The sequence below is a fragment of the Lactuca saligna genome, chromosome 2, assembly GCF_052625555.1.
Source record: "Lactuca saligna cultivar CGN05327 chromosome 2, ASM5262555v1, whole genome shotgun sequence".
NCBI classification, from domain to species: domain Eukaryota; kingdom Viridiplantae; phylum Streptophyta; class Magnoliopsida; order Asterales; family Asteraceae; genus Lactuca; species Lactuca saligna.
The window spans coordinates 10,713,132-10,739,942 of NC_136418.1; positions in this window are offsets into that span (position 1 = coordinate 10,713,132).

Consider the following 26,811-nt stretch of genomic DNA (forward strand, 5'->3'; position numbering starts at 1 on the left):
TCATTTCTTTGATATCTTGCTCCTCGGTGCTCCGCAAGTCCTGAAATTTTGTCCGCAGCTTTTATTTACCTCCTCCAACAATATCCTTCCTCCAAAAGTCCCTAAAATATCACAAAAGTATTTGAATGAAATTGCCTCATGAAAAATCCCGAAAAACATGCAAAATGCTTGAGTTTAAGCCTATATGCAATGTACTTTTATAAAATAAAGCTACAAAATGGGTACATGAAATGCACCTAACAAATCTCCCGAAGCTTAAACCTTTCTTGTCCTCAAGAAAGAACAAGAAGATTTAAACTGGAGAAAATAAAATAGAATAGAAGAAAAGAAAATTAAAGTTAAAACTATTTGAAACTTAATGCATGAAATCAAAACAAACATGAAAAGATCCAACCCAATTACCCTGTTTTGTATTATAGTAGAGAATGTACCTGTCATGCCTTGAGTCAACTTGGCTTTAGTCTCAAAATATTATATGATAATAGAAATAAGACTTTGGCCACTCCCTAATACAACTCAACATGATCAAAGATCACAACACTTATTCCTTTTCAATATCATTAAGTCAATTCTTAGAACAAATTATGGTCTTACTCTCGTGAAATTATATGTGAAAAAACATGCTCAACCATCTTTGTTTCATAAAATATAACAATGCCCGATTCCAGCTATTTGTTGGTCGGCAACAATCTTTTTCTGAAAAATCTTTTCTAAAAATTCCCTAATATTTATCCAGATTGGTTACAAACTTCAAACCACTTACACCAGTCAAAGTAATTAACATTCAGTCCAATGTCATAAGTTCAAATCCAAGTCCAAGGGAATCTTTTGATAGCCAAGTATTTTTCCTAAACACAATATTCAATTAAACTATAAACACAGTTATATAGAAACTTCTTAATTATATTTTTTTACAAATAAAGCTCATGGGTTTCTTTGAAATCCGTGTAACGGGCTTCCAACCAACACATCCAAATCAAATGACGTTAGTGTGCTAGATTCAAAAGGATCCCTCGGGTTTACTTGCCCAAACCTCAAAGGTCACAGATTAGCTTTATTTGTTATTATTAAGTTCATGACTTTCTATGGAACCCGTGTAACGAATTTTCAACTCAATCAGTCCCAAACAATTTAGCTTAAGGCGATTAGGTGTAAAACACCCCTCAGAGTTTACTTGTTCGAATCCCAAAGGTCACAGATTAACTTAATAGTAGTTTTTTTTTATTTTTTTTTTATTTTTATGTAACACGTATACGAATAACTAAGTTAACACATAACACTCTTATTAACTTATTTATTTGGCCAATTTCTTTATATTTCCGTCCTTGACTTTTATATTTTGGGACATCTCACGGTCTATTACCGTGAGGACTTCTAAGACATTTTTCAGGGGACTAAAGGTTAACATGCAAAGACCCGTAAGTATAGTTGAAAGTTGTGTCCCCAAGCAGGGTATATAAAAGGGAATGAATAGAAAGGAGTTTTAAGAGCGCAGGAAGGCGGGACATTAAGATTTTGCATTCTTTTTATAAACTTTTGAATTTGGCATTTTAAGTTCAATTGAGCATTACAACTCATAAGACCGGTCATATGTCCTAAAGAATTGACTCATACCTACTATTATGCTCAAGTGTTGACAATCTTCTCATTTTCTGTTTTGCACAAGTAGCTTCGGGAGGTGTGTTCGTGTGTGATTAACTTGCTTTTAGATTTTTCAATAAAAATCGCAAGCCAATTTCAAGGCACATGACTCATTTACCAGCTTAACTGTTTTGAAAAGATTCGGATGCTTGGGATTGGATCTTTTTTTTTTAATTATGCAATGAATGCAACGCAAAAATTTAGATGCAAAGAAAATATTAAAAATTAGAATAGAAAGAAAATCTTTTTGGTTTTTGAAAAATTTTCCATGCAGAAAAAAATGGAAAAGAAAACGAAATGAAAATTAATGCAATATGTACAAAACTACATGCAACCTACATGTAATGGGATTTATGCATGGATGGATGCCCCTCCCCAAGCTTAAAATAAGCATCATCCTCGATGATTGGAGAGAGACATAGCCGACCTATTGAGAGTCGGATGGTGGAGGATGGTAGCTGGGTTGGGAATGGGTCGAAAACAGCCACAAATGCATACCAATTGAATTTTTAAGCAAAATATGAACGACTAAAGATATGGAAAGAATTTACCAAATCGTTCTTGGAGCCTTGCAATTGTGGTGAGAACCTCCTCTTTATCCTCCCCAAGCTATCCGTGAAGTACTTTTGGAGCCGGAGATTCATTTTCCAGGCATAAAAAATAAGTTAAAACCATTTGGGGCATAAAACAAAAATTAAAACTTATCAAAGACTAAAAAGTTTTAAAAGAAAGGACAAAAATAACCCCGGGTTGCCTCCCGGTTAGCTGCCCTTGTTTTAAGTCGTTGGCTCGACTTGGCCCTTAAATGTGCTTTGTTCTAAGTAGGTGGGCCTTTACAAAACATTAACCTTCTCACCACTTCCTTCAATTGAAAACTTATCTTCTACCTGACTTTTTATTTTTGAAAGCACCTGCTCACAAAATGCTTGGCATAAACAATTAGTAACACCGTATCCCCAACAACGACGCCAATTTGTTGAGGGTGTCAAACCCAACAAATGAAGGGGTACAAAATGACTCCAAAACACTGTTACTTTGCACTAAAAATGTAATACAAGATAAGCAGGGTCGATCCACAGAGACACAGGACAAGTGTTTATATCATTTTGCAAAAGGTACAATAATAGTCACATAAATGGGGGGTTGGTATGCAATGATTTAAACAAAAGAATAAAGCAATAAGTAAATGATCAATTAAATGAAACAAATTCAGAATTTGTGAGAACTCCAACTCTATGCAAGACAAATTAGCAATGTGATTCCATGGATGACAAGATATTTGTTTAATTCTATCTAAGTTGGTACTTGAAAGTGTTAACAAGCTCTAATACATCCCATTCACCACAATAATTAACCAAAACAAGCTCTTTGATTAATCCTAACCTTACGAATCTAATCTAAACAAGCTCTTAGAATTAGGTTGAAAGATTGCATTAAAGTTTATGTAAATGTTCCCAACAATACTCAATACTCCTCATAAGCTCGGGAGCATAAGAATGTGTGAATAGATTTACACTAATTTCATTCAATAGAAATCAGATTAGTGCTTGTTACCTAGTCCAATTTACAAAACAATTACGGATTTTGCAATTAGATAACTTGAATGATCTAACCCTAATTCAAATGGCCAATAAGAATCACAATTAGAATCAAACATTCGATTGAGACAAAATCAAATTCACTAGATAGAAAATTGAAAGCAAACATCAAGTCATATGATTGAAATCACATCCAAGTGTCAAGACATAAAGTTGAAGAATTTAGGGTTCTAGACACTCATGGCTAGAACAAGATCACAAATCTAGAAAATGAAATTAAAGTTCTTACAAAATGAAATCAAATGTTCCCAAGTGTTAATTAACTTCAAAATCCTCAAGAAATTCGCCTTCTCAACTCCAAAAGTCGACCCCTAAGTAAAAAATCGGTTCGCCCTTTAAAGAATGGTGAAAAACTGCTTTAAAACTCACGTTTACGTTTATACGGCCCGCGTAAATTAACACAGTCATTTACACGGCCCGTGTAAACGCAAAAATATACTGCGCAGAAATGTACGTTTACGCGGCCCGCGTAAACGGAAGGCTTCCATTTACACGGCCGTGTAAACGTCTGTAAAGCCAAAATCCTCATTTCTTTGATATCTTGCTCCTCGGTGCTCCGCAAGTCCTGAAATTTTGTCCGCAGCTTTTATTTACTTCCTCCAACAATATCCTTCCTCCAAAAGTCCCTAAAATATCACAAAAGTATTTGAATGAAATTGCCTCATGAAAAATCCCGAAAAACATGCAAAATGCTTGAGTTTAAGCCTATATGCAACGTACTTTTATAAAATAAAGCTACAAAATGGGTACATGAAATGCACCTAACAGTTTGTCATCAATGTTTCGATGCCTGAAGACCGTCGCCACAGGCATACTATGTTCAGTATCGTTATAAAACTCACCGGATAGACAATTATTATGGTATTCTGATTTTTTGAACGAGTAGCTATTTAAAGTATTCTTCGTCGAACAAGTGCGAACTTCTTATGGCTTTATCATATAAAACTATGCCTCAACCTTTAAGCATGTCAGTTGCTTGCGATTTTCGGTTTTAGAGACTGCCTATTACTTTAGGAAAATAAGGGATTTTCTTGTACCAAAAGCAATCAACTAATAGGCAAATAAGAGATTTTCCTAGTGCAACTATTTACAATTCACAACACGAACATTCATATGCATTTCATACTTTTATAAGAAAATAAGGGATTTTTTTGGAAAACACACAAACTTTGGAATGTCATACATTTCACAAAACCGCTTATGAACTAACCAATTTAATTGTTGACACTTTTTCTTTGAAATAACTTGTATTCTCGGAGAACCGCTAAATAGGTTTGGAAACCAACTTTTGGGGATTAACGCTCTGATGTTAATTACTTCTTTTGAAAGATGTTTATGTATTTATCTTTTGAGCATGTAACAAATACAATTATGTAAATATTTTGAAACTTTTATATATATGGTGGTGTGTACTTTCCTTACAATGAACTGTTATGATACTGAATATGACGTCCTCAGCCCTCGAACGTTTCCGCCGTTCTGGTTTGGGGGTGTGATAGATTGGTATCAGAGGATTGTTTATAGTGAATTCAGTATATCGAAACCATTTTTGGTAAAAAAAAAACGTTAAACACAACTGGGCAAAAACACTCTGAGTAAGAGTCATACTTTTAAAAATTAAATTTGTTTAATTTTTGTAAAGTAAGCATGCATTCATTCTATATGAATAGCAATGTCATAAATAGATCAATATAGAAGTATTATAATTAAATTGTGTAGTGAAGGTGTGCCTTGGGATATGTAATCGGAACTGGGATGAATATAGCGCGATCAACTATATTTGTCCGAGAGCCGACTAACGTATGCTAGGGAGTGTCTGCAGTGGAAAATAAATTTAAAACATACCAAGAGCATATCATTAAGAATACTATGGGAGTATTTGGGTATCTTCAACCGTCAAACTTAAGGGTAAATTTTATGGGCTTTAGCTTATAGTCAATTCTTAACCCTATTCACGTATAGACTCAATGGCTGGATTTCATCACCCTGGCGACCCCTACTACCCCAATCAAGGTAATGAAGGATGGATTGTAGACGACCCCAAGGAGGAACCCATGGAAGACAAGGAAGAGGAATATTCAGATAGCTCAGCTTCTGAGCCCGAGGTAATTAATCTGCTAGCCATTCGACCTCCATCTGTTCGACCTCCTTTCAGCATGTGATTTCATGGACCAACTCCCGTCTGGGGAAGCCACATCCATCATTGGAGCCAGTAGCAAGGAATGTGTGCTCCTTATGGTATGTGTCGGGATGTCTACGATGTCAGCGGAGGATGTTCGGCTGATCGAGCACTCCCAGTTATGGTAGGCAAACTTGCCAATCAGTCTTATCAATTCGAAGTCCAAGTAAACCGGATTTTCGGTCTTAGAGGCTGCATGTTACTTGCGATTTTTGGTCTTAGCTTTATCATATAAAACTATCCCTCAAACTAAAGCATGTCAGTTGCTTGTGATTTTCGGTCTTAGAGACTGCCTGTTACTTTAGGAAAATAAGGGATTTTCCTGTACGAAAAACAATCAACTAATAGGCAAATAAGGGATTTTCCTAGTGCAACTATTTACAATTCACAACACGAACATTCATATGAATTTCATACTATTATAAGAAAATAAGGGATTTTCTTGGATAACACACAATCTTTGGAATGACATATATTTCACAAAACCGCTTATGAACTCACCAACTTAATTGTTAACACTTTTTATTTGAAATAACTTGTATTCTCGGGGAACCGCTAACCAGGTTTGGAAACAACTTTTAGGGATTAGCGCTCTGACATTAATTACTTCTTTTGAAAGATGTTTATGTATTTATCTTTTGAACATGTACCAAATACAATTATGTAAACATTTTGAAACTTTTATATATATGGTGGTGTGTACTTTCCTTACTATAAACTGTTATGATACTGAATATGACGTCCTCCGCCCTCGAACATTTCCGTTGTTCTGGTTTGGGGGTGTGAGATAAAGTCACTTTAGAATACTATAATTCCAAACCCTAGAATTTTAAAAGTTTAAAATCCAACCCTTATACTGTATAGTATTATAAGTTAATTATATATATATATATATATATATATATATATATATATATATATATATATATATAATTAACTTATAATACTATAAAGTATAAAGGTTTGATATATATATATATATATATATATATATATATATATATATATATATATATATATATATATATATATATATAGATCAAGCCAGTCTTACTGTTAATATGCCTCATTCACGAAGCCAGTCTATAATCGGGGTATAAGGTTGTTGCCTATAAAATGGCAGTTCAATGGGTGTCCACTCTCGCCCACCGCTTCATAATCTTAGTTACTTTAGGAAAATATGAAATTGATGTTAATCCATGAAAATTGTACTTTTCACCTTACCAAATCGTTGATGGAGCATGTGTAGTTAACCGACACATTCACTTGGACTAGTAAGGGCGGAAAAGGGTGGCTCAATGTTTATCATAAGATCAATGGAGCGTGTGTGGTTAACCGGCACATAGATTGGGTGATAAAGTCGAGAGTACCAAGCACATTTTGCTTGGTTATTCACACCTTGTTTGCGATCCTCGGTATCCCTGTCATAAACCTAACGGGCATAATCGGGATTTAAACAAGCCATTGAATTGTTCAATGAATCTCAAAGGATCTAATAGTTTCAATCTAATTAAAACTTAATAAAAATTTCATTTTTCATGGTGGAAATTGGTAAATCATTGTTTACCTACCTTAAAAGATTTTGCAAGTTGGATTACGACATCCCTCTTCCAATTTGTATAATATTGTGTTGGGTCCTAGCCTTAATGTTTCTTTTGGGTATTTTATTAAGGAATCTTTATCTAATCTAAACTTGTCTTTATTTCTTTTCAAATGTCCTCAAACACTGCTTCTGGCTCAAACCCTATTGGCTCCATCTCTCTCATGAACCTTTGTGAGAGAGTCATCTTTGATGGTTGCAACTTCAATGATTGGATTAGGAACATCAGGATGGTCACTCGTTATGAGGAAAAGGAATATGTCCTAGACAAGGAGCTAAAGGAAATTTATGAGTCTATTTCTACTCCTGAGGAGATTGCTAAATCTAGGGCACATTAGAAGGATGCCACCAAGGTAGCTTGTATCATGGTTGCCACTATGTCAGTTGAACTCCAATAGTCATATGAGGACTTCTATCCTTTTGATACGTGCTAGGACCTGATGGAAAGATACCATTAGAGTGATTTTCAAGAGAGGTATGAAATCATCTCTTCCATGATAACAACCAGGATGAAGGATGGTGAACCCATCACGTGCCACTTCAGTAAATGCAATAAGTTGTGTACTGATTGCTAAAGTTGAATGTGAACTTCCCTGAGGAGCTGGATATAGATATCATTCTACATTCCTTCCCTTCATGTTATGATCAGTTCTGAATGACCTGTCATAATAACAAGGAGGAGGTCACATTTAGCAAACATCAAGGGCTTTTGAGGACTGCCGAAAGTGGTCTCAAAGGTAAATCAGATGTTATACTCCTACCACCACCCCTTTTCTAGCAATTGGACAAGGGAATGGGAAGAATAAGAAGAATGCCTCAAAGTGCCTCAAGGGAAGTCTCCTGATGGATCCTCTTCAAGTTCGAGCAAGGCTGGTTCTTCTGCTCCCATTTCCATTCCTAAAGAAGCAGAGTGTTTCTACTGTCACGAAAAAGGGCACTGGAAGCGAAGCTACCCCAAATACATGCAGGATCTTAATGATGGGAAGGTTAAACCCACCCATGGAGGTATTTATACTATTCTATCAAAAAAACTCATCACATACTAACTATGGGTGCTTGACAAAGGTTGTGGATTTCACATACGTTCTGATGTGTAGGGCCTAAAAAGAAGTTAGGATGTGGAGCAGGAGAAGATATACTTGATCATGGGGAATAGGAAGGTTTCACCTGTCACCAAGATTAGAGTTGACTCTTTGTTGCTTAGTAGTCGGTTAGGAATAGATTTGAATAAATGTTGCTACTCGTCTGATATGGCGAGAAATATTATTTCCTTTCTTGGGTTGTACAAACAAGGTTTCACATTTTTTCTTGATAATTAAATTGGTGCAATAAATGCTTATTATAATGGTGTTTTTTTTTATTTTAAGCATTACCTTGTAATGGTGTATATGAAAGGGTGAATGTTATAGACAACTTAGGAAATGATGTGTTCCATATCGATCCTTCCAATGAATTGGATAAAGCATGCTTGTGGCATTTCCCACTTGGACATGTCAACAAGAAGCGTATAGGCCAACTCCAAAAGGATGGAGTTTTGGAGTCACTGGACTTAAGGTCGGATGACCCTTGCGAATCTTGTTTACTTAGAAAGATGATTAAATCACCATTCGTTGGTACTTGTGAAAGGGGTGAAGGTTTGTTGGATCTCATACACACTGATGTGTATGGGCCCTTTAGAACTGGCACAAGGGATGATAACCGCTTCTATGTGAGTTTTACTGATTATTATAGTAGATATGGCTATGTCTACTTAATTGTGACAACCTGATATTTCGACTCTATATAATGACCTAAAAAGTCAAGTATTGTAACCACTTTTGAAAATAATGAAATTAACTTTGAAAATAAAATGTAAAAAAAGTCTCTATTTGGTTACCTACTATGTTAGATATCATTAAACCGTGAGCATACATACGAAGAACGCCGAAATCTGACCTCGTATGAGTAAGTTATAAATTTATGAAGTTCAGTATAGCGGTAGACAGCTAAACACTTGAAACAGAGATCGAGCAACTTTTGGCCGGAACAACCTATATGAGAATCGAAGGTTTCGACAACGTCATTACAACGGTAAAAAGTCCGGCGAAAACAGACATCGGATGAAGAAGTTATGGATTTCTAACGGACTTTTCCTGCCCTGACCTTTTAAAAATAAATAATAAAAATAATTTCAAAATTTGCCGACGGAGTCTAAACGAAAGTTATAGAGAGTAGTCTCACCTATGCGTGGATATAAAGAACGTCGAAAACGGAGTTCGTATGAAAAATGTATGAATTTTAGAAGTTTACTAAATAATTAAAATATAAATTTAATTAAAAATCCGGTATTATCTAAAGGAGGAGTCATCGGGCCAATCCGAGTTACACCCAGCATACTCGAGTGCTAGGCCTCAGAACGTCCACATTGCCCCTCTATGTCGCTATGTCCCATCCTATCCGAGCTCCAGCAGCCGAGGATGCGGTCACACATGACGTACGCGTACACCCGGCGTACCGAGGCGGTTCCACCTCCTATAAAAAGGAGGCGAGGGTTCCAGGTAAAACTAATCAATTGCTCTCTTTCTCTTTTGTTTTTACCCCATTTTGCGTGCATGAAATATCCCGAAGCCCCGGTTTTCATATGCAAGCCCTGAAGGATGTTTACGCTCCCGAGATTCCTAAGAATCTTGAGAAAATTTGCTTTCTCGAGTCAAAGTACTGCTCAATTTTCGTCTCACCTTCACCAAGCTATCAGGTGAGTTCATACCCCTATAAACTATGCTGTTAAATGTTTGATAAATGCTTTTTATACACTTTTAGGTAGGGGGGGGGGAATACAAGTAAACACACGGTTATTATCGTGTGTAACCTAAAGTTTCACTATATACACTTTTTATCAAGGAATCATATGTGATTCATAACTACTACATGAGAACTTTCGTATGCGATATATATTCTCGATAACATCTTGTCTCTTGGAAATAAAACATGTTTTTATATATATATATATATATATATATATATATATATATATATATATACATACACGAATCAAACACTTTATTTATACTTTAAGTATATGTGATCATTTATGTCACTATAAATACTATACATAAAAAAGTGAGTATTACACTAGGGTTTACTTTACGAACGAAACACAGGCTTTGAAAAACTATAATAGGTATAGTTTACGAGAAAATCATGAACATTTACATACTAGAAACACTATATCAAAGATATTTTTTCATACACAAGAACAAATGGACATTTTCATACGTAAATCTGTTTTATACTAAGTTCTGTGAGACATTTCACGTACTTTCAAGTATGCATTTTAAGTCCTGTATTATATACTAAAATCCCTTTTAGGGGGAGCATGCTACTTGTGTATAGATCTATACGGGATTTACAATCCCACACCTAATATGTTAGCTACAGCTAGGCCGCCAGGCCTCGGGTGAGAAACGTAATAACTTTCCAACGCCTGAAGAACGTTATTATAGGCATCCTGCTCAAATAGCATGGTTATAAGACTCACATGGAGTATTAAAAACACATTGATTTACGGGGTTTTTCAAATTCCGTAGCAATTTTTACATAAACTTACTATTTTAGGCATGAAAAGCACTATTGCGTTACAAGTTTTGGAACACTTAAACTACCATCTACTATAGTAGAAAATATGGGATTTTCTAGGAACATTCAAACATGTACAAATAATTTTCATTCTATTTGTTACAAACATCGTTACTAAATACTTATGAACTCACCAGCTTAAATGTTGATCTACTCTTTCAAAACTACTTGTATTTCTCAGGAATTCAGTGAAACAGGTAAACAAACAGCTTTTGAAGAAGGGACGCTGTGTCGTCAGTTTAGTTTCATTTTGACATCATATTGTAATTTTTTTTGAAACAAGTACACTTCAACAATGTAAACTTTTAAATTATATATATGATGGTTGTATTACTTTCTTTACTGTGTAGTAAATTGTTGCGATACTACATGAAGTCGTCCGCCCTCGAACGATTCCGCCGTTCTGGTTTGGGGGTGTGACAGACTGGTATCAGAGTATTGTCTATAGTGAACTAAGTATATCGAACCACATAAGATATACAAACTGTAAATGCATAGGGACTCAAGGTCTCTGACAAAACGTTTTTACGCTTGAAATGTGTTTCATTTTAACTTAAACTATTTGAGTTGTAAAAGCGCAAATACATGGATACAACGATTTATTTTCATATTTAGAGCAATATAGAAGTATTACAAATAAATCGTGCAGTGCAGGTGTGCCTTGGGATATGTAATCAAAACTTTGATGAATATAGCCTGATCAACTATATTTGTCCGAGAGCCGACTAACATATGCCAGGGAGTGTCTGCACTCTGCAATGGACAACAAATTTAAAACTTACCAAGAGTATATCATTACGAATACTATGGGAGTATTTGGCTATCTTCAACCATCAAACTTAGGGGTAAATTTTACGTACTTTAGCTTATAGTCAATTCTTAACCCTATTCATGTATAGACTCAATGTCTGGATTTCATCACCCCGACGACCCCTACTACCCCAACCAAGGTAATGAAGGATGGATTATAGACAACCCCGAGGAGGAACCCATGGAAGACGTGGAAGAGGAGGATTCAGATAGCTCAGCTTTTGAGCCCGAGGTAGTCAATCCACCAGCCATCCGACCTCCATCGTTTCGACCTCCTTTCAGGATGGGATTTTAAGGACCATCCCCCGTCTGGGGAAGCCACATCCATCATCGGAGTCAGCAACAAGGACTGCGCCCTCCTTACGGTATGTGTCGGGATTTCTTTGATGTTAGCGGAGGAAGTTCAGCTGATCAAGCACTCCCAGTTGTGGTAGGTAAACTTGCCAATCAGGCTTATCAATCCGTAGTCCAAGCAAACCGGATTCGCGAGGTTGATATAAGGATCGAAAATGTGACAACCCAAAATTTCTTTTGGTCAAACCCTAAAAGTCAACCACTTCGTATCATGATTTAATATCATTATTTCTTATTTTTAAGAAATATAAAGTTCGTTTAATTATTTTAATATTATTTTTTAAACGAACGGGTGAAAGAAAGTGTCGTCTCGGATTTTTATTTTGAAAATCGCAAACACTTCACGTATTAGAATCACCCAACTAAACTTTTATGTTTTGGGTTTAGGAATCACCCAAAAACCGTAAACTCATGCCTATGTATGAGTTTACTCCCCAATAAACTAGTCATTGTGTTTACTCCCCAAATAGTCAAAAGAGTAAACTCCAAAAACTCTCTCAACTATCATCTAACATTTAATTCAAAAACTCTGATCTTGTAAGTGTTCTAACCATTTCAAGTTAGTAAAACAATTAATCTAGTGTTTTTACAGCTATTCATCCATTCATTTCCGATTTTTGTTTAGATTTTCCAAAACACCAAGAACACCAAGAACATACACTAAGTGTTCTTGGCCCTTTTAGCTCGAATCAAGCACCATTATAGTAACTACTCTCATCCTTAAGTGATTGTAAGCTAGTATATCAAACAAACACCAAGAAAATCAGCCAAGAACACCATGATTGAGGTGTTCATGGTCCAAGGTGATACTTGGGCCGTAAACACCATAAAGTCCCCCAAAATGGACTTAAGTCCCATGTTTAGCCCTAGTTTGAAGCCCTAGACTTACCTTAACATATCTAAACCTTCCATTGATATGTTTAAGCATTTTAAAACATCAAACACCACAAAATATAGGTGTTTACAGTCTTAGGATGCCCCAAAACCGTAAACACCCAAAAAGGTGTTTAAATGAGTCATATTCCTTTCTTATCCCTAAAGACTAACTTAGATGTTTAACTAGTTGTGATAAGGACTTGAAATCAAGGCGATATCCCTTCCCATAAGGGTTTACGGTAGTAAACCCAAGGGAAATTACCCTTAGGCCGTAAACAGCTCAAGGTGGGTGTTTTGTGGTCTTAATCCATTCCAAGAGCTAAACCGCTTAGCAAGGTTACTTCTATGGACTTGTTAAAATCCAAAACAACTCATGGTTGCAATATTTGGAGTTTAGACCGTAAACCCTAGAGTTTACTGCCATAAACTCCAAGGGTAAAGGTCATTTAGACCGTAAACTCCCAAGGAGTTTACCCTTGGACCCCAAACACCCTAGTTATGCCCTACTAGCACTCGGATGCAAACCTTGTGAACTTTAACACTTGAAACAAAGTGTTTGCAGGTTCCAGAATGTCCCAACTCATATTATTAGTTATGATAAGGCTAATTAGTTATACATATGTTCATTATATGATAACTAGGCTCGTGCATGTGTACAAGTCTCCAATTGTCACCTAGCACCGACCCCGACACTTCAATCCAATCCACTCACCACAAGTGAGTTCATACCCCTTTAATTAACCTTTGAAATACTTTTCAATATTTTAAACACTTTTATGGGGGGGGGGAATAAAAGTTAAATACTTATAGTTATTACATCAATCACATGTGATTAATAACTATAGAACCAATGGTTTTATCACTGTTCAAACTGTTTATCAAACTACTTTACTTCAAAATGTTTTACAAACTCTTTTCTTACCAAATACGTTTATTTAAACTTTGTTATACTTCTTATAAATTATATGTACATATATGTATAGATATATAAGAAATGTTTAAAGGGCTTCGGAAGGTCATCCACCCTATTTCCTTTTCGCGCTTGAGATGTGGTCTGGTGGGATTTCGGGTAGCCGTCTGAAGGTCGTTTCAATATTAATTATATATCAAATATACATATATAGACATAAAAGTACTTCCATATTCATGCATATTAGTTACATCATTAATAAGTTACCATTGGGGTAACACAGGATCATACTTCTACAATTTCTAGATCAATGAGTCAGTTCATTTATGAGTCAATACTTATTACTATGAGAACATATACATTACATTACTATGCGTACATATACAACTATACTATAAAGAGAACATATACAACTATACTAGAGAAGAACATATACAACTATACTAGAAAGAGAACATATACAACTATACTAGAGAAGAACATATACAACTATACTAGAGAAGAACATATACAACGATACTAGAGAAGAACATATACAACGATACTAGAACAAGTAACATTACATTACATATACATGAATACGTTAACAATTGTGATCCACTGTATCGGAGCATGCCTTAAATGTCATGGCCCGAGTTGTAGCCAGAATTCTCTTGGAGGGAGAGCGTGAGTTTTCGTATAGATCTATACTGGATTGTCGAATACCAGAAACCCTCAGGTTTACTACAACAACCAGACATACTAGAATAGAAGTGGGAGCGGATCACTATGGACTTCATAACCGAGTTGCTCAAGACAACGGGTGCTCTCGATACCATATGGGTGATCGATGACAGGTTGACCAAGTCTGCACACTTCCTACCTATCAAATAGCCAGACAATATGGAGAAACTTACAAGAACATACATTAGGGATATCATACGACTCCATGTTGTTCTATATCCATTATCTGTGATAGAGATAGTAGATTCACTTCGAGGTTCTGGCAGTCGTTGGACATCAGTACAGCCTACCATCCACAAACCGACCTACAAAATGAGAGAACTATCCAAACATTGGAAGCTATGTTGCGAGCCTGTGTGATTGACTTTAGGAAGGCATGGGATACTCATTTACCCCTTGCTGAGGTTTCCTACAACAATTGTTATCACATGATCATAAAGGCCACTCCTTTCGAAGCCCTCTGTGCCCGGAAATGCAGATCCCCTTTGTGTTGAGCTGAGTTGGGTGACACAGAGTTAGCTAAAGGACGAGTACCTGACAGCACTCTCACATGTTCGGAGATCAATCAGGAAATGACGGAGAAGATAGTTTAGATTCATGAATGATTCAAAGTCTCTAGAGACCGACAGAAAAGCTACGCAAACAAACGAAGTAAACCTTTGGAATTCTAGGTAGGAGACCGCGTTCTTTTGAAAGTCTCAACCTGGAAGGGATTAATATGCTTCGAAAAACATGGACCGAGAGGTCAACCAAACGAAGCACAGTCGTATCCCGATAGTGAAGGTTTGCTGGAACGCCAAGCGAGGACCTGAATTCAATTCGGAGCACTAGGATAAAATGAAATTGAAATAGCCCCAACTTTATGCTTAGTTATTTGTATATTAATTGCCTAAACTCTAATTTCGGGACGAAATTCTCTCTAACGGGAGGATGATGTGACAACCCGAAATTTATATCTTGTACAAGCCAATCACATAAGTGAAAATCAGACTTGTTTCTGCTACCTTTTAGCACTGTTTAGAGTACGTTTGAGTGTTCTAAGCCCAGCACCTTCAAGTGGTGATGTTAGGAAGTTTATTCTAGAGTTCAGTGTGTAGTACACAAGCTTGAAAACTCCAAAAATCGGAGTTTACGGCGGCAAAATCTATGATATATATACATATATATATATATATACATATATATATATATATATATATATATATATATATATATATATATATATATATATATATATGACACTTAGTCATTTTTAACACTTTTACCATTTCAAGCCAAATAACTCATTCTATCTCAAGTACCATCCGAATTTTCTCTTAGACCTTCAATATTGTAAGTGTTTATTCCCTTCATTTGTTGATATCTTTCAATATCTAGTGAATGTACATGATTTCATTCATGAAATGTCTTCTTTTGATAGATCTTCAAGTGTTCTTCATTTCTCCAAGAACACATACTAGTGTTTTTGGACCTTAATCACCCTGTCAAGCTTCTATATCGTAAGTGCTACTTCCTTAAATGGTTGTATGCAAGAAGCACATGATTAAAACTTAGAAAACATCCAGTAGGCATGAAAAAAGGAGTTTATGGCCAAGAGCATCTCCCTTGGCCGTAAACCCCTAAAATGGTTCCATCTTGACCCTAAACTCTTTTAGGAGCTAAGTTAATGAACTAGAACACTTCTTGAAGGACCATTAGACCTTAACACACAAAAAGGTACAAAATACCATGAGTTTACGGTCGTAAACCCATGGACTGTAAACTCGTGGGGGTCTTACCATTTGGGTCGTGAACTCCTATGTGAGGCCCTACACCCCTTGTATGCAACCCTATGTGGTGTAACATTTCATTACAAGTATTTCCTAGTCCCTAAGGTTGTTCCATTTCATGATTAGATGCTGTAAAAACTAATTAGATACATATACGTGTCATTATATGCTATTTAGGATACATTATGCTCAAGTCTTCACTTGGTAGTTAGCATCCTGCAAACCGATCTTTCATTCGTATCACTCACTACAGGCGAGTTCATACCCCTTAATCTACCTTTTAAATGATTTTAAATGCTTTTATTGGGGGGGGGGGTGGGGGGAATACAAGTTGAAACATTATAGTTATTATATTAATCACATGTGATTATATCAAATAAATGGATTTACGATACTTTTAACTTATTTATCAAACAAACTACTTCAACATGTTTATCAAACTCTTTTACATCTTAAGCTCTTCACCAACTTGTTGTTATATGCTAAAACTTTTCTTTTAACTCTTCTAAACTTATAAATTGTCAAAACCATGTCTAATGCACATATAGTTATATAAGTAGGGTTTGAAGGACTTAGGATTAATAACTAACTTTATTTCCTATTATTTGTTTGGTTGTGGACTTAGAGTACCCTGTTGTTTGTTTGAGTGTCGTTTGATCCTTAGTTATATATTATGTATATATGTATAGGCATAAAAGCTTTTATTCCAGTTCAATACCTTTGGGTAGCAAAGGTGTACAAACATGTTGATTTATACAAACAACTCTACTAGTAAACTATAATAGATATAGTTTAGGAAGTCACAACTCATTATTTCTAGTATATTGAAAAATACAAAGAGTCAGTTCATTCATGAGTTAATACATACTATTATGAGAAATATTACAAATATACTATGATGAGAAACTAAGAGGATATACCATAATGAGAAAGAATACAAATATACCATGATGAGAAACTAAGAAAATATACTACTATGAGAAATATAACGAATATACTATAAAGAGAAACAAATAGAGAATAATATAACGAGAAACAAAACATACTATACACTACACAAGAGAATATACTATGATGAGAAACAAAGAGAACATACTACATACTAGACATAGAGAACATACATTACACTAGTACATACAATACATATGCAAGAATACTATAACATAAATACGAGTCACTACTTTGGGGCATGTCATCACTGTTATGGCTTGTTTTGTAACCAGAGTTTCCTGGTGGAAGAGAGTGAATTTGTGTATTGATCTATACGAGACTGACCATCCTACACCTTGTTGCTAGTTGTAGTGGGGCCTAGAGGTCTATAGGTGATGAAAGTCATACCATTTCAACGTCTTCAAGCATCGTGTTTTACTAAGTCGATCAAGTATGGTTACAGTTATATCACGTTATACTTTAATTAACAATTGGCTTAAGGTAGTTAGTACAACAGTAGTCACTATAATACAACACTACAATACTTTATTATTTTCCCATTGCACTCACATTGTGATCTTCTCACATAAACGGTAATCTAAAAACTATATTTTGTTAACAATAGTCACACTTTTACAAGAAACAAGCATACAGAACATTTGATGCCTTGGTAGAAGGCTACTTTTAGTAGAAAATGTAAGATTTTCTTGAAAATACAAACATTTACTACAAACTTTTACAAACTCATACTTCAAACACTTACAAACATTTTCATACAAACAATGACACTAAAATGCTTATGAACTCACCAGCTTTAAAGCTGATAAACTCTTTCAAAATAACTTGTATTCTCGGGGTCATCAATAGACTGGTACCGATGTCAGGTTTTGAGAAGATGGAGCGTTCAAGACTCATCTATTATTTTCATTATATTTTTGGAGTCTCATAACTATACAGAACACAATTGTATTAAATTATATTATTAACGCAATGGATGATGATGTTGCTTGTTTACTATTATGCTTAGTTGTGATATTGTACATGACGTCCTCTGCCCTAGAACATTTTTGCCGTTCAGGTTTTAGGGTGTGGCACTATGCCCCATAGATAGCCCATCTAACCAGGCCCGTTACTCACCCTCTCATTGAGCGCATCAAGGCCCAAGACCAAAAGGGTCCACAACGTCTACTAATGGCCCAACTATGGCCTAATTTTCCAAATTGGGCCCAAACCCTCATATAGGCCTTACCCTAGAGCCCATCTAAGTATTCTAGTTCACATGATTATTCTTTGATAGCCCATTAACAACCCAATCACCAAAGCCCAATAGAAAGGCCCAACTTAAAGCCGAAGCAAAAATATGGTTTCACATAAAATGTCGATTAAGTTTAAGTGTTTCTTATTCAACCCACTAAGAACATAATCGATTAAGTCATCACTTTACTAATTAAATCGTATGGTGTGATCAGGGGTAATTTATAATTTAATTCCAATTGTCAAAAACATGGGTCCCGATAAGTCCAAATTAAAACCTCCAAGATTAGGGTTTTCGAAACCCTAATTAAGGTTTCCAACCCAAAACACACCAATTAGGCGCAAAAGTTAAGTCTTTTGATCAATTAGTGTTTCATTGGTCGGGCACCACCCACTACCACATCGGGTAGTGTTGGTCAACGGTAGCTCACGGTGGTGGTGACAGATTTCTTAATCATTTTGATCCAAATTGCAATATTAAAACCGAAATATTCCAATGAATACACACACACAAAGTAAACACACATGCACAACCACCCTTGTGGTGGCCGGTGGTGGTACATGGTGGCAGCCACCACCTTACGATGGTGGTGGTGGCATTTTCTTGGTTTTCTGGAAACATGAAGCACACACAACACATACACACACTTTCTTCCTCCAAGATGAACCTAACCACCCACTTGGTGGCGTACTGTGGCGATGGCATGAGATGGCGGTGGAAGCGGCGGTTTCCAATGACAGCCACCACCTCACGGTTGTAGCAGCGGTTCTCTTGATCCTTTACCTAACAGCACATCCCCACATACGAGTAGAATACACACTATCACCATACCACGCGCACACAACCACCTGTCATGATGGATGCTGGCGGTAGAAGAACACTTTAGCGAAAACCACCATGGTTGGCTACCATGGAGGTCCTCCTAGCTTCCCAGTCAACAACACCACCATCTACACACTTCATAGAAACGAGATGGCACAAGAAACACACGCAATCGCAGCCACCTTCACGGTGGCGCATGGCCGTCAGAGGATAAGCTTCACTCGCAACCACTGCTCCGTAAGGCGATAATGGTGATGGCTCAATGACAAAAAGGAATGGAGAAGAAGGGGCTTATGGTCTCTGGTGAGGAACAATCGTGACGATATCATGGTTCATCCCCTCAGCCTCTTCTTCCTCGACGCCCAACACCTATCCTGTCGATCCTTAAATCGTTGATGGAAGTTGAGGTGGCAGGGGTTGGAGGCTTGCAACTTCGTCAGTAGCTAGGATACGGAGGTGACGACCAGCTGGAGTTGTTATGGGTGGCGGCCGGTGGCTAGGGGATATAAGGTGGCGGTTTTGAAGTCCATTAGGGTTAAGGTTAGAAGGATGGTCTTGTTTATATACTCCCGTCCATTACAAACTTTTTCCATAATAACACTTCCAGTCCCTCCTTCTCCTTCTTCTCTCGAACTAAGTAAAATATTTACCCAACAACCCATATCCTTAACAATTCTTTACAACACAAGCCCCATAAGTTCCCCTTTAACCCTCAACATTTCAAAATCCGTTCAATTTAAGTCCAAAAAATTACCATGCAGTCCCTGCCTTCATAAATATTTAGAAAACCAATCCGGAACATACACTTTTAACCCTCAACTTCTAAAATTATGACGGTTAACTCCTCGAAACCAACACCTTGCTAAATTGTTAATGATTTTAGGGCTTCATTTCATATTAACCATTATCAATTTATTTATTTAATAAATGGGATGTTACATGGAAATCCTTCTTCACTTCCTCAACCTGCTCCAATAAATCTCCCTAACCCACGTTTTCGAATACTTGAAAAGTTCAAGGTCACTCAATCCCTATTGGCAAGAAAACACAAAGATAAAAAGTCTGTATATGCTCACGTATTGGAGATGAAGTTGCATATTGACAAGCTAGGGATGTTGGGTGTCGTTATCTCCAAGAAGCTGGTTGTTGACGTGGTTCTTCAATCACTTCCTAAGTCATATATTAAGTTCATTCAAGATTACTATATGAAAAACCACGATGTGACCCTTATCGATCTTACCTATTTGCTAATTGCTGCTGAATAAGTAATGATTTGGTGCACCAGTCAAGAAAATTCGCCTGGTAGATCAATCTCCAAAGATTCCATGGACATTGACGATGGCAACATTAGAAGTCCAGAAAAATCTTATCTTCCCGATGAAAAGGGTTCGGCCAAGGTCAAACTGTTTGACCACCTGGTAAAGAGAAAGGCTAAGTCTGAGATTGTCCTTTGTGCTATTCCGAAAGAGTTTGTTTGTTTCTATTGCCACGAGAAGGGGAATTGGTTGTGAAGGTGCCGTGAATACATGAAAGATCTAAGAGATGGTAAAATTAAATTGTATGGTTCTACTACAGGTAAAAGTCCACTATCTAGCTCTATTAAATTCATACTTGTAGATTCTTAATACATGATGTGATAAGATTGCATTTTGATGTTTTGTAAGATTGAAGAAAAGAAAGGAACCTTAAAGGAAGAGTGAGTTGAGTCTGATCGTGAAGAGATGAATTTCGATCACATGGGTCAATGATCAAAATTTTGAGTGGCTACTTAGGAGTTACGATAGACTGATTTGGAATATTTAGTAACATACTTTTTATTTGTGATTGTGTTGAAAGGAATAGTTCTTCCGCACTTTTATAAATAAAGAAAAATTTTGATATGTCTTATTTTATATTTCATTGCAATGGAATTTGTGAAAATTGATGTTTACTTTGTTAGCAATATTGAAAATGGATGTGATTCTTAGTCATGTTATTTGTGGTAGTGTTAGAAATTTACCAAATAAGGAAAGATTCTCATCACCCAAGTTTCAATTGGACAGAAACTTGGAATCATGCGACTTGCATTGTATGATGAATCATAACCTTCATCTTTATGAAATTAAGACTAATTCCTTGTTCACATGTAGATGGGAGTCAAGTTAAGGATGAGGGGATCTAGTACACATTGTTGTGCACTGGTCAATTCCACCACAAAGAACGATAAGACCATTCGTCATGATTTACTAAAATTTTAGTAAACATGGTTATGCTTACAAGGTTAAGTGTAATTCTGAATCATTGTAAAATCTTCAATGTATACCAGAACGGATGAGAAGAATCAATTAGGCAGAAAGATAAACTTTTCTCCAAACTAGAAAGAAATGAGAGTACATAAGTATCGTGTTTTATGACCATCTTAGTGATTATGAAACCATATCACAATTGATCCTCTAAGGACACCTTAGTGCATTAATATGGCTAAGAAGAGGCATCAAGAATTGTTGAAATGATTAAATCAAAAGGTGAATCATACTTCGTTCCAAAATTGAGTCTTAGAGTCATACTCCAAGATTGTGACTTGAGTGACAAAATCTAAAGGAAGTTTATAACCCTCATCAAATGAAGAGTAGAAATGTTTATTACTCTTGCACATTTGAAAATTTTAATTCGTGATGTCTTGGATAAGACAAAGACCAACTATGACCAATTGTGGGATGTGTTTGTCTTGATAAGAATCTGCACTGACTCTTGAATATTTGTTTGTCTAGGAATGTTTCTTGACAAGAGAATCTTATATGTCAATAGGTTAGTTGTAACATCCGGAATTCTAGGTATATTGTTTATTTATTTATTCATTTATTTTAAAGGCCATTAAGCTATCCGACGAGTTGGTGCTATAACTCGTCGAGTAGAGTCGCGATGCGCCATGTAGGATTAATGACTTACTCGATGATTCCGAGAGCAGACTAGCCAAGTAGATGCTGTGATGAGAAACCCTAAATCCCTGGGTTTGGGGCCTACTTAAAGTTACTTATAGCCTTATTTGTGGCTATATATTCCTGAGAGTAATCCCTAATTGGCCTGTGAACTTAGAGAGAGAGAGAGAGAGAGAGAGAGAGAGAGAAAGAGAGACAGACAGACAGACAGACAGACAGACAGAGAGAGACAGAGAGAGAGAGAGAGAGAGAGCTTTGAGCTAACCTTGAGTATTTGGTGCATCTTTTGAAGAGAAGGGAAGGATTCCAAGCATAGATACGAGAAGGAGTTGCTAGATCTATGGCTATTTCACCTTAGAGCTTCTAGGAAAAAGTATCAAGCTTACATCTTTCTCTTTTTGTTGAGTAGATCTCATGATTTTGGGAGTTTTTGGATTTTTTTCTATTTAATATGATGTATTAGAGTGTTTTGGGTTCATATTGAGGTTTGAACTTTAGATCTAGACCATGTAAGGTCCCTAGAGTCCAAAAGTTCCTGCTTTATTCAGCCATAATAATGTTATTGAGTGAAAAACCCCTTTTAAGGTGTGTTTTGGCATTTCAAGCCTAATGTGCCATGCATGGACGTAAATTCTATGACTTTACTTGATAAATGAGCCTTAGGAGTGTAGATCTAGAGTCAAGTAAGGTTTTCTGCCTTGTAATCATCTAAATGAGAAAAGAGTCTCAATGGACTCACCGAGTCGAGGAGCCGAATCGATGAGTTGGTTAGGGTTTATCCCGATGAGCTGGTTATGATGTTACTCGACGAGTTAGGGGTTAACTCGATTAGCTGGACCCTCACAAAGACTTTTGAGGAATGAATGGACTCGACGAGTCACATGAGTACACTCGGCGAGTCAGGTCAAACTGGGATTGTTGAACTCAAGATTGGTCAACAAAAGTAATGGAGACCATGGAGGGGTAAAATGGTCTTTTACCTATTCCAAGAGTTAGAGAGAATGAGATAACAACCTTTTGGTGTGTTTGAGTATGAGTGAAGTATTGATTAGAGATACATATCCAATGTGTTAGACGGAGGCTACTTTGAGATTCCTACGTACAAGATTTTTACGTGCTAGCTTACGAGATGAGTCTTCTCACTACATGTAACAGCTCAAATTTTCATATAAATTTTTCATTTAAAATAAAACATCATTATTCGACAAAAGAGTTTATTCCGATTTTATTGCAAAAGTATAAATAATAAGTCCTCGAGATCCTCAGCAATGGCAGTGTGTACGTGTCACGCCGGCGCCTTCCCACGGTCATCGCTAGTACCTGAAAAACATAAACACAACTAGTAAGCATAAATGCTTAGTGAGTTCCCCAGTATACGACTTACCCACATATGCCTTCCGGCCCGTAACATAATCGCCTTCCGGCCCATAACATATCGCCTTCCGGCCCGTATTACATTGCCTTCCAGCCCATAGTATTTTGCCTTCCGGCCCATATTAGTATAAAACATAACACATATAACATATCACACATAACACATAAGTCATACATCATACCGTTCTTTCTATCACATAAAGTCTCGCCTTCCGGCCCGTATAAGCATACATCACATATAAGCATACATCACATATAAAGCATCTACCTCTCCAGACATAGCATAAATATAACACATACGACCTTCCGGTCACGCAGTCAAACCCTTCCGGGTGAAGTATAGTGAGAAGACTCACCTCGTAGTATGCAAGCTATAAACCCTTCGAGCTACTCGCACTCGATCCGCTAATCTGCAGGTTCCCTATAAGACCACATACCTTTATTAATGATCTTATCAAACAAGACAACTGACCCTACTAAATTACATACAGGTCAACGGTCAACTTGACCGGACTCGTCGAGTGCAAAGGCAACTCGGCGAGTCTAGACACCCCGACTCCACTCGCCGAGTCTAAAGAACGACTCGACGAGTTCCAGTAGATCTTCAAGCTACTCGCCGAGTCTGAAGAACAACTCGGCGAGTCCTAGTGAATCTTCAAGCTACTCGCCGAGTCTGATTATTGGACTCGGCGAGTCCTCGCCATGCAGTCAATCCGCTGCCTCCTGTATCTCGCATGATTCCGTAGTATATAGATATGGGGCTTCCTGGACTTTCACATATACTATTACAGGGGTTTAAACACTTGTAACAACACTATAATCTATCAATTCCTTAAATGGGTTTCCTAAACCCTAAATTTGCATACAACGTAAAAGCTACAGATATGATCCGAAGATTACCTGGAAACGTGTTCCCTGTGTCCCCAACCCTCAGAACTCGACCCCTTGAACCTCCTTTGATCACCACCTTGCCTCTCCTTGTCTAACAACCTCTTCAAGCTTCCACTAGCCCTCACCCTTGCTCCAGATGCCCACAGACTCCTAAGATATCTTCAATCGGCCAAAAGACGAGACATGACGGCCCTAAAGACATTATATACGATTCAGAATCAAAACGGCTAGGGTTTCAGCTGAACAGCATCGACTCGCCGAGTCCCTATTGGACTCGTCGAGTCCAGTCGCGTATCTGTGACCAAGACTGTGGTCCTACTCGGCGAGTCAGGCACCAACTCGCCGAGTCCCCTCCTAAATGTGCCCCAAAAATAATTTAAAGAAATACCTGAACTTCTGGGCTGTTACAACTCTCCCCCACTAGAACTAGACTTCGCCCTCGAAGTCTCATTCTGCGAATAACTCCGGATGTTGCTCCCGCATTTCTCTTTCCGGCTCCCAAGTCATCTCCGATCCCTTCCGATGTTGCCACTGAACCAACACCAGAGGTATCTCCTTGTTCCGTAGAACCTTGATCTTCCGATCCCTGATAGCTACTGGTCTCTCGGCGTAATTCAGGCTCGCATCTACCTGAATATCTTCTAACGGAACCACTGCCGCTTCATCGGCTATACACTTCCTCAACTGTGATACGTGAAAGGTATCGTGAATCTGACTCAGCTCCGCTGGCAACTCCAACCGATAAGCCACCCGACCTACCCTTGCAATTACCCGGAATGGACCTATGAACCGGGGCCCCAATTTGCCCCTCTTCCTGAACCGAATTACCCCTTTCCAAGGAGAAACCTTTAGGAGAACGAAGTCGCCGACCTGGAATTCGAGCTCGGCGTCTGTCCGCATAACTCTTCTGTCGGCTCTGGGCGGTCAATAACCTCTGCCTCACCCGTTGAATCTGTTCGGTCGTCTGAAGTACGATCTCTGTGTTGGATAAGGTGTCTAAGTCCATAACTATTTCTGGTATGTACTTGACCCGACCCGGCATGGTCCATTTGGGTTGCATGGCACCATGCAATTGGATAAACTAAATGAGAGAAATAACGCTTGGAGATTATTAATATATTATAAGTTCTAATATATTAATAATATTATTTGATTAGTTTGATCAAGAATTAATTTAGAATTAATTAAGTGATCAAAAGATAACTAATTAAATATATGGGTTGATTAAGTAAATCATCCATGTCTTGTATAGTGGGCTAAAAGGCTCCATGGATCATCAAGTTGGGTTCCACCCATAGGATGCTCCATGGATGCTCCATGGGAGTTACAAACCCATGGGTCATGGAAATGAAGAGTCATGACACATTAGGGTTTAACCCTAGATGTGTCAACACTATATAAGAAGCATAATCTCCACCAAAATCGGTTGCAACAAAGAAAAGAGGGCTTGGCCGATTTGAAGAAGTGAGTATACTCTCATAAGTTCTTCCAAGAGCATTTGGTGTTGTGTGAAGCATTTGAGGCATCACCACTTGAGGTGCTAGGCTCACAAGGTTTCAAGGAACACAAGCAACAACAAGGTAAGTTATTCTATCTATACTTTATGTTAAAATTGTTCCCCATGTATGCTAGATAGGAATAGAACCTTGGAAATCAACTTTTCATGACAAATTAGACAAACATAGATCCAAGGTTATTAGGGTTGCATGTACACTTAGGAAGTGTTAGAATGCTCAAAACCCATCAGTGGTATCAGAGCCTGGTTTGTTTGTTCTTATTTGTTCTTAAAAGTTGAAAACAGAATCGAAAATTTGCTGTCTGCGATCGGACTCGTCGAGTCCATAGGGGGGACTCGTCGAGTCCACGAGTATCTTCAACCAACTCGGCGAGTCATGTTCATGCACTCGGCGAGTAGGGTCGAATGAGTGCAGAATTTCGATTCAGTTGCTGGAAAATGAATTAGAAACATTACCCTAAACTGTTTTAGTAAATATAAACTTGTTTTTGGTGGTGTAATGTTTTGCTAATTCATTTACAACAACTAGTTATCAAAATTACAAAGTTTTATGTAATTTTGATTATGTTCATATTCATGTTCTTGTTCTTATGATGTTTTAGATGATCATAGGAATTATTTGTAACCTTTTTGGTAGTTTAATTCTTGATCATAATGTGTTTTAATGGAGTCCATAACTTATCCTTAAGTTATGGAAAACCAAGAGTCACACTTAAGTTAAAACCATTAAGAAAACACAAGAGTTATAAAAATGAAGAGTCTTCATTTTATGACTCTATTAAACTCATAAGTTACAAGAAATGAAAAGTTTTGAAAGTTACAAAACTTGCCCTCATGTTTTGGAACAAGTAAAGTTAAGTTAAAACTTTAGTTTCAACCCCTAGAATTTTAAAAGTTAAAATTCAACCCTTATACTTATATTATGATGATTTAATAATTATATATATATATATGTATAAGAACAAGTCGTCTTACCGCTAGTACGCCTCATTCACGAAGCCGGTCTATAAGGTGGGTATAAGGTTGTTGC